Source organism: Polypterus senegalus, chromosome 1 (genome assembly GCF_016835505.1).
Source record: "Polypterus senegalus isolate Bchr_013 chromosome 1, ASM1683550v1, whole genome shotgun sequence".
NCBI lineage: Eukaryota > Metazoa > Chordata > Cladistia > Polypteriformes > Polypteridae > Polypterus > Polypterus senegalus.
In genome coordinates, this window is record NC_053154.1 from 169,918,096 (window position 1) to 169,930,751 (window position 12,656).

Genomic DNA, 12,656 nt, shown 5'->3' on the forward strand with positions numbered 1-12,656 from the left:
GTGGTCATGGCTCTTGCCCAGATTCATTCTATTCATAAGAGGGGAATGCTACCTTTTGTTGAGGTGTGAAAGAATCAGTAATCAGTTAATGTAGTTTTGGCATCATTGTGTGGAAGTGATGTAGGAGCTGTATATTTATTCCAAGCTTAGGAACCTTCCCTAAGTAGGTGTTAAGAGCTTGGAATGAGCAAAAGTGGAGAATCGTGTATGGATGCTGCAGCATAGACATTACTACAAAAAGATTACTTTTCAAATGTCTTAGCCAAGTGAAATGAATAGAGAATATCAAAAGAGTATAATTGGTAGAATGACCACTAGTGTCGTCTACTTTGCAAAGAATTCAGAAGGGTATAGAATATAACTGAGGCATTATATACTGCTCAAAAAATTAAAGGAACACTTTAATTATTGCATCAGTTATTATTATTATTGCAATTGTGACAGACATGAAAGGGTCTGGAAAAGCCGTAAAGAATGTTATGCTGCCTGTAACATCGTTCAGCATAATGAGTTTGTTGGTGGGTTAGTGATGGTCTGGGGAGGCATATCTATGGAGGGACACACAGACCTCTACATGCTAGACAACAGCATCTTGACTGTCATTAGGTATCGGGATGAAGTCCTTGGACCCATTGTCAGACCCTATGCTGGTGCAGTGGGTCCTGGGTTCCTCCTGGTGCACGACAATGCCCGGCCTCATGTGACGAGAGTATGCAGGCAGTTCCTGGAGGATGAAGGAACTGATACCATTGACTGGCCCCCACACTCGCCTGACCTAAATCCAATAGAACATCTCTGGAACATTATGTTTCGCTCCATCCGATGCTGCCAGGTAGCACCTCAGACTGTCCAGGAGCTCAGTGATGCCATGGTCCAGATCTGGGAGAAGATCCCCCAGGACAGCTTTCATTTCTCATTAGGAGCATGCCCAGATGTTGTCAATTATGCATACAAACACATGGGGGCCATACAAACTACTGAGTTGGATTTTGAGTTGCTACAATGAAATTTCGGCAAATTGGACTAGCCTGCCACATCATTTTTTCACTTTGATTTTCGGTGTGTCTTTGAGTTCAGCCCTCTGTAGGTTGATCATTTTCATTTCCATCAAAATATGTGGCATCCTTTCATTCCTAACACATTACCCAGTCCATATCAGTATAGATACCCAGCAAGATTTTTTTCCATTGAGATCTGATGTGTTTTCAAAGTGTTCCTTTAATTTTTTGAGCAGTTTACAATAATTCTACTGGCCTGTTAACACCTGGAGATCCCTATGGAGGAAACACATTCTATGGGCTAGAGAAAAAGAACCTTGAATTTGTTGCCTGAACTTGAGGATGTGATTGTGACTGTGGATTAAAAATGATGGATAGCTGGAGCATGTAAAAGGAAAAGGACAGTTATACATTTACATGAGAATGGTCAGTCATTATCCAACCAACTATATCCTAACACAGTCATTGACTAAAATGTAGACCTTCTAACATCCAGAAGTGCTCAAGGCTAACAATAATCACTAATATTAAAAGAGTCTTTTATGCATTTAATTCAATTTAGGGTTGTGATGTCTGAAGCCTATCTATATTCAGCACTAGGCCGAAAAACAGGCCTGGCGAGGGCATGGCCCACTTATGTATGTATCCACACTCAAGCTGAACTGATTTGGAACTGCCATCTAATTTAACCTGCACATCTATAGGGATATTGAAACAAAGTCGTGTATCCAAAAGAAAACCCATGCAGACATGGCCAAGATGTTCTAACACCCACACTCACTCATACTGAGCCAATTTGTAGAAAACATGGAAAACCTCCAGTTTTGAATGATAACTTATAGTGCTAAATAAACCCTAAAATGTGTATTTATGTGAACATTGTTTTCATACAGACATACAAATGTTAATGCAACAAGTTTATTATGCACTAGTCAATATAAATATTTGCATCCTGATCTTGTGAGTGCTGGAAGTGTAGAAACTCCACAGGCAGTGCCTGGTTGACTTGACCCCAGGGCTAAGAGACTTTGAGGTAGCAGAACCACCTTCTGAATTACCTTCTTATTCCAATGTACTTTCCAATTGGAAAAAAATATTTCTAAACATTTCTGTCATCATTCATCAATCATTTTGTTTTTTGGTTTTCAGATCCCTTGTGCCACCATTTCAATATTTTAAAAAATGCTAAAGTTAAAGATAAAAATAACAAAGTTATTATTCCTGTACTGAGTGGACACAACCTTCACCCCATTATTATTCACTACATGTATTCTGCTTTATTCCAGTGGGCGGTAGGAAGCTCTCACAGCAGCTTTAGCAACTGCAATATCAACAGTGTCAGACTGTCAGTGAAGCTATAAGAAAAATGTGAGAAAAACTGCTGACCAAAAAAAGGAGACGAGCTTCATGTACATAGATGTCAGCAGCCAAAGGCCGACTTCTGGCCACAGCAATTGCAGAGTCATATGACAGGATGTCAGACTTGTGGGCTCTGAATGATTATTTCCCTCATAATTGATTAGATGGAGATAGTCATCGGATATTACTTGCACATTAATGACGAGCCGCTGTCTCTTGTCAACAAAATTAAATTATGCTCGCCGGTTTGAATATTGTATGGGTGTTGCAGGTACCATCCATGACAGTAAAGAGCGCACAAACTGGATTTAAAATGCTTTTATTCTTGCCTGCTGAGCATCAATGAATAGAGTTCTCATTATTCGTATCTCTCGCAACAGAAGTTGTTAATATTGTCACGAACACACACACACATAGACACTGATAAATGCAATATATGACTGTATTCATGCATAATGCCTGGAAGTACACATGTGAGGAGAGCTGAGAAACCCAAAGAAAGAGCAGTGGGAATGAATTATGAGGAGAATGACAGAGCAACCAGGACACAGTAAAAGGGTATAAAAACTAAGAATTGGAGAGAAGACATGTAGCTGACCAAAACAAGCTACTGTATCTGTGTCATGGATTGGCCTGCCACGTTTAATTCTTTGGCAGTATATTCACAGCTTCATATAGTGAGGGGGCAGCAGAAAGATACACCTAAATATATACTGTACAAGGACATCGTTTAAATACAGAGTGACCACTAAAAGAGAAAAAACTATAAGCAAGACTGTTTTAGACTTCTAGATATTTTTGATATTATATTGTATTTAAATTTAAATACAAATACAGATTATTCCAATAGCCGAAGGATAAACAGAAATAATTAGATAATTTCTGCGCACACTTAAAAACACCCATACTCGCGTACATCGGGGTCAATTTAGAGCTTTCAGCTAACCTTTATGATTATGTATGTCCTTATCTTTGTATATAATGTAGGTTTATCATTTCTTCCGATAGGTTTGGTAGGTTTGACATCATTTATATAATATTTAGTAAGGTCTGTAAATATTGATGTTGATAAATATTGGTCAGGATTCAGGAACAAAGCCAACCCTAATTAAAACACTGTGAAAGCAAGAAAATAATGATTATTTTATAGTTCATATTTCATGCTGACTTACATTTATTGGGATTCAGATGTAAAAATTAACATTGTGAATTGATTTTTGAGAAATAATGCTGAAAGGCACTATATAAAAGGACAACGTCTGTGCTTGTGTTTAGTTGGTGCTTTGTATTATTTTGCTCTTCATGAGCACAGTTCACATTTGTTTCAACACCTAAGGGACACACATAAGCATAATATATTCCAACACAACATTACAAAATGTTCTTATGCGCCAGAGGGTATTTTTCTCTCTGTAAATGATGGTTAACTTCATTTTGTTTTTATTTATGTTTTTTTTCATATTCCTCTTGAGGGTAAGTTGAGATTGCAGAGAATGTTTCAAAAGCAGAATTATGAAGAAATTAAGGCTTTAACTGAAGAGGGTCCTTCAAATTTGTTATCTTTTACCATGAGTGTTTCATAGTGCATTGTGACGGCGTGAAGTCGGCTGAATGGAGAATTTAGAATGGTTGAGAACAAAAAAAAAAACTGAATTTGAAAGAAAGGAAAAAAAATCTAATTCTGATGGGATTGAATTACTGTGTTATCATGGTGAAGTTTCACTTCTTTTGATAATTAGCATGGTATAAGAGAAACCACACACAGAAACCTGTCGGTCACTGATGTCAAGATGCATCTTCCACATGCAGTATTTCAGTGCATGAATGAAAAGAAGAGAAATGCATTGCCTGCCAACACACTAGGAAAAATGTTCAGTCTACCTGCCAATAAATTTGCCAATGAATAGAAGTATTGTTGAGGAAACGGCTGCCTAGTAGTAAGTGTGTTGTAAAACAATATAATTACTATATATTTCGGTAACCATTGTAACATATAATGTACAATATACTATATTGTGAATGGAGTCAATGAAATACATGGTTACACTTTAGAAATTAGATTTATGAGCTTAAACTAATTTCATGAGTGTGAAGAGGCATTTTAGTAATACTTCCAATTGGCAGAATACATGTCCTCTATCTATCTATCTATCTATCTATCTATCTATCTATCTATCTATCTATCTATCTATCTATCTATCTATCTATCTATCTATCTAACCATGATCAGAAGCTTTCTTTTTGTTTTGTTTCGAATAGATACATTTTATTTCATTCTTATCTGAACCAAATCTACTGCAGCAATCACAGCATCACACCTCTCGCAATGTTTTTTTTCTGCTTTTAGTCAAAATGTTTTTGACATTTGTTTCTTGCTCATTTAAATGAAATCAATTTTAGTGTGAACCTAGTTAGTAGCAATTAACTTATAAAAAAGTGGTTTTCTCTTATTTTTTTAGTAGAAATACATACCTAAAAATCAAGACTAAATAATGACTTATCACTTTCTAAAGCTGGTTCAGCTACTCATAAGCAGGTAGAGTTAGGAAAATAGTTGACACACAACAAGTTTTTGCTATATAACTGATGCTATTTTACACAAAGAGGCCGAATTATACCAAAGCTTGCTTGCTGAAACTGTGACAGATGGATATCCTGTGAAGTGAAATGTAGGTTTACACCCATCTGATTTTTGTATGTTGCATTGTATTACTGTCACATCTAATTCAGCAGTCCTCCTTTTCCCGTTGAGAATCCATTCATCCACTTATTTTCCACTTCTGTCCTGTATGGGGTCATTGGGCACTGAAGCCACTCTTATAATGTGATTCTTGTGAAGAATACAAAAACGTCTACCTGTCAGATTAAAGAAATAAAACAACATTTTTCTGTCAATGTTAAACTAATATTTGCTGACCTGCACACATAGAAGGTGGCAGGGTGCAGGTGATTGAAGACTAAAGATCAAATGTGCTGAAAGAAACTTGATGGATGGCTGTAATGGCACAAGTAAATAGAGTCAGAGACTGTTACAAATACTCAGCAAATGCAGTTTCCCTCTCTGGGAGCAAACATCAAGCCTGGGGCATTTTGAGGGTCACAACAGTGCCTATTATTGTGTGCTGCCCATTGTATTACACAGGGGCGCTGTGAGGAGCATGACACTAGCTACAGTTTGTCACACTAGAATGTATTTTTATGTACTTGATGCAGCAACTGAAATAGCTTCTAAGGCTTCATTTGGTCAAAATTTCAGTGATGAATGTTCAATTATGTTCAGGGTGATTGATTTATAGCAAATTGAATTGTATAATAAAGGCACTTAAAAGTTCAGCTCAATCCTACTTTGCATTTGCTAATGACCAATAAAAATTGCCTTATTGATTAAACAAATGCACTTAAGGGAAAATACACTTAGAAAGGCCAAGATCTCCAACCTGTGCTGGAATGTTTCCAAGAACCTGATGTGACCGTTTTTCAGACAGTGATAAGATTTTTATTGTTAGCTGAGGAAGTCACTCAACAAAAAGTAATTCCATCATAAATAGTACTAGATATTAGTTAACAGAAAACATGGCCACGCAGAAAAATCAATAATAAAATAATTTGTAGTACTAGAAGAAATTATAATGTGTAACGAATGGAAGGCCATGATACACAATGACAAAACTCCAGGGTGAATGGCCTCAGCAGTAACAAACGTTTTGGTAGCATATGGCTCTTGTGTTTTAAGTAATTACAAAAAATATGACGCAGTGATGACGGACAGTTCTTGAAGCTTTTCAATTTTCAGAATACTTTAAAATGGCCATCTTATCTACATACTCGTGTAGGTCTGAAAAGGGCAGGTAAAGAGGTCAAAAGTCTGACCCAGCAGAATAAAAGAATTCAAAATTCAGAATGAGCTGGGTAAAAAAAAAAACCAGAAGATCAATAATAAATACGATCACCAAAACATACAAACGTTCTGATCTGATCTTTAGCTGATACTCCATTTTTGCTTTATGTTGATCCCAAACCTTGGATGTACCATCGTAGTGTATATATGAATTGTCCCCAAGGTGGCCTGGAGTCATTGCAAATATAAGCAATCAACAAAATGGTAGCTCCCACATCTGATTGCTAGAAACAAAATGGAGTTGTGAACAGTTGTGAAGACCTGACAAAAATAATGAAAAAATATACAATGATGCCAAAATCATTCTAAAAAGAAAACAAGTCCGATTAGAAGCAGAAATGCTCCAAAAAAGCATAAAATGATAACATCATTCTGCAACTGAATATGAATAACACATTTGGATTTTGAATTTTTACAAAATTGAACATTATATCGAATAATGAAACAGCAAAGATGCAGCTTATTGATCAAAGAGTATGACTTAAAATTGGCATAAACTATATTATATGTGGTCATAAACAATACCGTAGCTTTATTTTTCTTTTCTTCCTTACACCTCTCCTTTAACTTTATTTCTCCAGACAGTTTAGAAGTGCCTTGTCTCTACAAATAGCACTGCAAAATTTCATTATATTCTCCAATGATTTATAAGTTTAATGTAGATGTTTCTCAATTCTCTGATTCTAGATCAAACAAATTCAACCACTGCTGAGGCAGGATATCTTTCTTTAATGGTTGTGCTTTAAAAGTACCTGGGAGTCGGGTTGAGAAAAACAAGACAGCCTAGGGCATTATAAGTTTTAAACAACTCCCTTTTTAATTTCCTACTTCTCTATTGCAATTATGACTAGCAACGCACACTCATATAAATAAATTTATATATGTGTGTGAGTGTACATGTGTGAATGTGTGTTATGATATTGTCCAGATGGTCATTAATATTTGGAAAGTCTGTTCTTTTTTCAATGATTTTTTAGTGCCAGGATCCTCTGTTTGTTAAATAATGTATATTTTGCTTAGCTCGTAATATTTTTCCGTGTTTGGTTTGCTGGAATTTTTTAATCATTATTTACATGCTTTGTTAATATGTGCATTACAATCTGCATGTAATTGCGATTAACTTGTGATGTGTTGATGTTACTTTAGAACCTCCTTATATCTATATGACTTTAAAGCGATAAAACTTCAAGCGTCTCTACCTGGACGTAATGTCATCTGCCATCCACCAGAGGGCAGAAATGTTTGATGAACAAAGGCAAATGGCTGTGTAAGACAGTAGATTGGACATTGTCTGAGCATTGTCTTGTGTCTACAACAGGCCAATAATGTCTGATATAGAAAGGCAGCAAGAAGCACAGAGAAAGAGAAATGCAAGATATTTCTTGTAAAAAGAGATTCATACATTTATGAAATAATCAAAACAGACAGACTTACCATTGTACCATTACGCCCATTTTCATAAATATCGTTTTGCTAAGCTGATTTTAAATATAAAGAACAAAATTCCAAAATCAAAACATATGTATTCAAATCATTTGGTTAGATTTTCTGGTATAAATCTTGGCTTCCTCATATTTGATTTAAGGCTTTATAAGACAGTTCATCCATTCCATTGACTCTTACCAGTCCAATAGTAATAATTTTAGTGTTTTGTGCTCAAAACTCTACTATATGTAAAATAAAATAAGCAACCATAATAATGCTGTTATCTGCTATGATATCCATCCATCCATTATCCAACCCACTATATCCTAATTATAGGGTCACGAGGTTCTGCTGGAGCCAATCCCAGCCAACACAGGGCGCAAGGCAGGAAACAAACCCTGGGCAAGGTGCCAGCCCACCGCAGGGCACACACACACACTAGGGGCAATTTAGGATCGCCAATGCACCTAACCTGCATGTCTTTGGACTGGGGGAGGAAACCGGAGCACCCAGAGGAAACCCACACAGACACGGGGAGAACATGCAAACTCCACGCAGGGAGGACCCAGGAAGCGAACCCAGGTCTCCTAACTGCGAGGCAACAGCGCTACCACTCTGCCACTGTGCCACCCATTTATTATGATATGCTGCCCACAAATAAAGAAATACTCTAATCCAAAAATAATATTGGTTTAATATGCTATTTATCCCATATAGTCTGTAGTCAGTAGAGGTGACCAAGAAATAATTTTAATCTCAAGTATTCATATGGACAACGACAAGCAATGTGAAAAATGGCCATGGAAAAATTAAAAAAACTCTCAAATAACTTGTGTTGCATAATCCACATATCCGTTATCCATTCCATATGCTTAGAACATGCCAAAAACAAGTATTATCATTTAAAATATTTTTAATACTTACTTCTGGAAAACTGAATGGAAAAGGCACATTCTCACAATACTATCTGTTAACAATAAAGACAGAACTCTTGGCCAATGGGGAGAAAAGGGTCTTCAATTCAAGTGCCACCCCTTATGAAAGGCTTCTGGGTTGTGGGCTACTTTAGTTTTACCAAATAAATCAGTTTCATAGTATTTTAACAAAAAATTCACACATTTTGAACATTTCCCATGTTGGTCAATGTGCACTTACATTAAAGCATTAACCATATTAGCTCTGCTTGTATGGTTATCGCTAAAAACCACACAGAATAATTAACATTTAATAAAAATATAATTATTGGCAGATTTATTCCTTATCTAGTCAAGAATAGTGATGGTTATAAATGATATATTTCTCTATTTTTTTATGTAAGGAAAAATGTATATTGCAAAAAGATTCAAAAGGAGGATTTCCTCTCATGAGCAACAAAAAATGGTTTTAGATTACCATTAGTCTGAAAATCATACTGTGCCATTCATGTCTCACTGCCTGAAACAAATGCAAATGGAAAGTTGACATCTCCACAGGTGACAGTCACGGGCCAAGGAGAATGCCAGGATCTTCTCTTATTCTTCTCCCAAAGGACACTGGCACTGTCACAGACATCACTTGCTAAGAGACAGGCTGGTGCCATCACAGAAGACCTTGTCACTCTTTCTCACACACACACACACAAACACACACATACATACATAAAAATCCATACACTTCCGGGCTTCTGTCTGCTAATTAATTTGTATTGAAATAAGGAGATTTAAATTTCACTGCTCAGAAAAAAGATGGATTTTGGAAAGAATCACAAGAAAGGAATATAATTTATATATACGGTGACATAAAAAAATGCAAATAGATAGTTATTATTTTTAAATTACTTCACTTAATAGAAAATATATACACTGTAAAAGTATGACTTGACACATTAGATAGATAGAACATTTTGACTAAAAGCAGAAACAAATATTGTGAGAGGTTCGATGCTGTGATTGCTGTAGTAGATTTGGTTCAGATAAGAATGAAATAAAATGCATCTATTCAAAACAAAACAAAAAGAAAGCTTCTGATCGTGGTTAGATAGATAGATAGATAGATAGATAGATAGATAGATAGATAGATAGATAGATAGATAGATAGATTTCCATAAAATTTAATTTAACACATTTAGAAAAATAATTTATTTATTCATTTTAGTTAAACTATTTCTTCCAATACAATGTAATATGCTTTGGGCCCAGGGCAGAAACCAGCTCTGAAAAGGACACCTGCCAGTCACAAGACACAAGTACACTGACACACATCAGTCATCTTAATGTGCACAACATTAGAATACAGAAGGAAAAAACAGAATCCAAAGAATGCAGACAAGGACAATGGTAACACCTTGTAAACTCTATACAGACAGTAGCTGGATCACACAGTGAATTCAGATCAATCAGGCTGCAGAACATTTACAAATTTAGTTTAGTTAAAAGTAAAACAAAAATAACAAACAATAAGACATATAGCACAATCAAAGTCAACACCTAATTACATTAGGTTAAGACTTGCTTAAGATCAGCTGGAAAGAATGTTTATATTACAAATGCAGAGACACAAACACACACACACACATTACTAAATGTAAAAATTCCAGTTTGGTATATATTTTGTATATTGTCTGTGACTGTAGATTTTTACAATATGCTAATCTCCACATTATGCAACAATATATAGAATTTAACATTAAATAATTTATTAAGCCCTATATCCATTGATATCTGTGTTTTCATGAATAAAGAAGATGCCTGGTGTTATATTGTCAGCTGTATTTTCTATGTTTGTGCTCTGTGACTGAATCTCCAGAAAAGAGTGCAACATAAATTTAACATTACTAAAATTGCTTTCATTTTAGCTTAACTGATCTATAAATCAAATATGCATTAATTATATTATGCCTGGCCATCAGTTTATTTTAGGTATTTATAATAATGCAGCACTTTATTCTGTGTGTTTTGAAATGCATTGGTTTGTACTTCTGCCTCAAAGCTCTTGAGTTCTATACTCTGGGGTTGAATGCCATGTCTACACTGGATGAGTGTGAGAGCGTATGTTTGTATGTGCAAGTGTACTCTGAGCCCTATCCAGTGACAGTTCCTGTATGTGTCTGAAGCTTTCAGGACAGCCCCCATCTCCATATGACCCTGTAAAAGAAAAAGGGAGCTTCTGAATATGAATACATTTATGGATGAAAATTCATATTTGTATGCTTTTTATTACTACTATGGAAACATATTTTATAATAAACAGACATTGCTAATTGGAAAAAGGATGAAATGTGGAGTAAATAAGAAATATGCTTTCTCTCTTGGCCTCCTTTTGTATGTCTTGATCTCTTATCAAAGTAGAGAAGTGGCTCATTTACTTGCCTACCTACCAATTACCACCAACTGCCCCCTTTCTTGCTTCCTACAGTATCTCCCTTTCTGTTTCTGTTTGGCTAATCCTCCACCAGTAAGTTCTTTTGCCCCAGCTAACCTGTGGATTCAGTTACACCATCAGGTCAAGACAGCTTCAAACCACTCTCATGACTGTTACCATCTTGGAATCACTTTTGGGGCCAAGGATCCCAAATTTAAATTCCTTCTGTCCTTGCACCCATCGGTAATCGTTATAGGGCTTGATCTCCACTGCAATCCATTCTACTGTCCAATATTTAAAATAAGAAACATATTCCTGTATTTCATGTCTTGGACAAGGTTGTTCCTCCTATAAGCTAGGTAGAAGAGTACTGAAATACTGGTAGACCTTGGCCTTGAACAGGCAACCTAGAACCAGATTCCAAGCTAATGACTGTGTGCTGCCACTTGTTGGGTGGGATCTCTTATGGCCATACTCCATGCTCTCATCTCTCACTTTTTATAAGATGGTCAGGTACTCCTGCTAACTTCTGGGTCACCTGTCATGCATTCATGAGTCCAGAGAGTATCCACCAGCCATTCTTTCTCTGTCTTCTCTATCAGATGTATTGCCTGAAAGGGACTCTACCAACAAGGAAGCTTTTCTGCAGTGTGGGCCAGTCTGTCTAATGGAGTTTTTTTTTTTTTAATTAAACTAATCTGTGTCCTGTTCCTGCCACTTCCCAGTCATATTTCCACTCATAGTATAATCATAATTACAATTAGGAATAAAATGCTAAACCTATACATCTGAACTTCTGCTTTTTATAGCTCTTTTTCATTCTATCTTTTTCTTTCATCATTCATTTGTGCTGATAGGTTTAGACCAGGTTTTTATTTGTTTTTATGTACAGACTTGTTTTTTTATTAACCTTAATTTGTATGTGCATGGTCAATTTATACAGCTTTTGTAATTGCTTCTAGAATAAATCAACAATTATGTTTTTATGAAGATATAAGGTTGTTTTTATTTTTTTTAAATTGTGTGTGGATGCCATATGTTTTACAGATTGTTATTCACTTATGATCATGAATGGCTGTGAGATGCATATGCATATTAGAAGGAGATCTATTATAAGGGGACAAGCATTAGTTGTTTCAGTGAAATTCAGAAGGCTAAACAGAAAGATGATGAGTAAAGAAATGCCAAATGTGGCAGCTATGGACAAAATAATGATTGGTTAACTTCATGTTCACATAAGCATGTCATTGTAGTGCAGCCTTTTAACTAGTGAGTCTGAAAACCATGCCACGGAGAGGAAACACAATTACTGCTGGCTTGTTGCATTTTGGGATGGGAATGATGGCATTTCCTCCAGTTGAATACCATCATTATTTAATAAATACTTGTGCTCTCTCTAACCCACAGCCCCCACAATGATCCTGAAGCTACCATCTCTAGAGGTGGCCCGATTCCTTTTTCATTTTGTGTGTCTGTCTCCTTGTATATTCGTTCAAATTTGCTTTGGGGTAGCAATATTGAAAAGCATGTAACGTGCTCTTGATGTGCCATTAATCATTTGTGTATTGCCGTCTTTAATATTCTCTCTTGTGGAATAAATTGGTTTGCCCTTTACAGTGTCTGGTGTGTGATACTTC

At 36.0% G+C, this 12,656-nt stretch overlaps 1 protein-coding gene across 2 annotated transcripts in view; it reads left to right on the forward strand.

The window, feature by feature from the left end:
• The window catches only part of LOC120535168 (ephrin type-B receptor 1), a 707,928-nt gene that overhangs the window by 113,417 nt on the left and 581,855 nt on the right, over positions 1-12,656 (forward strand). The window lies entirely within an intron of this gene.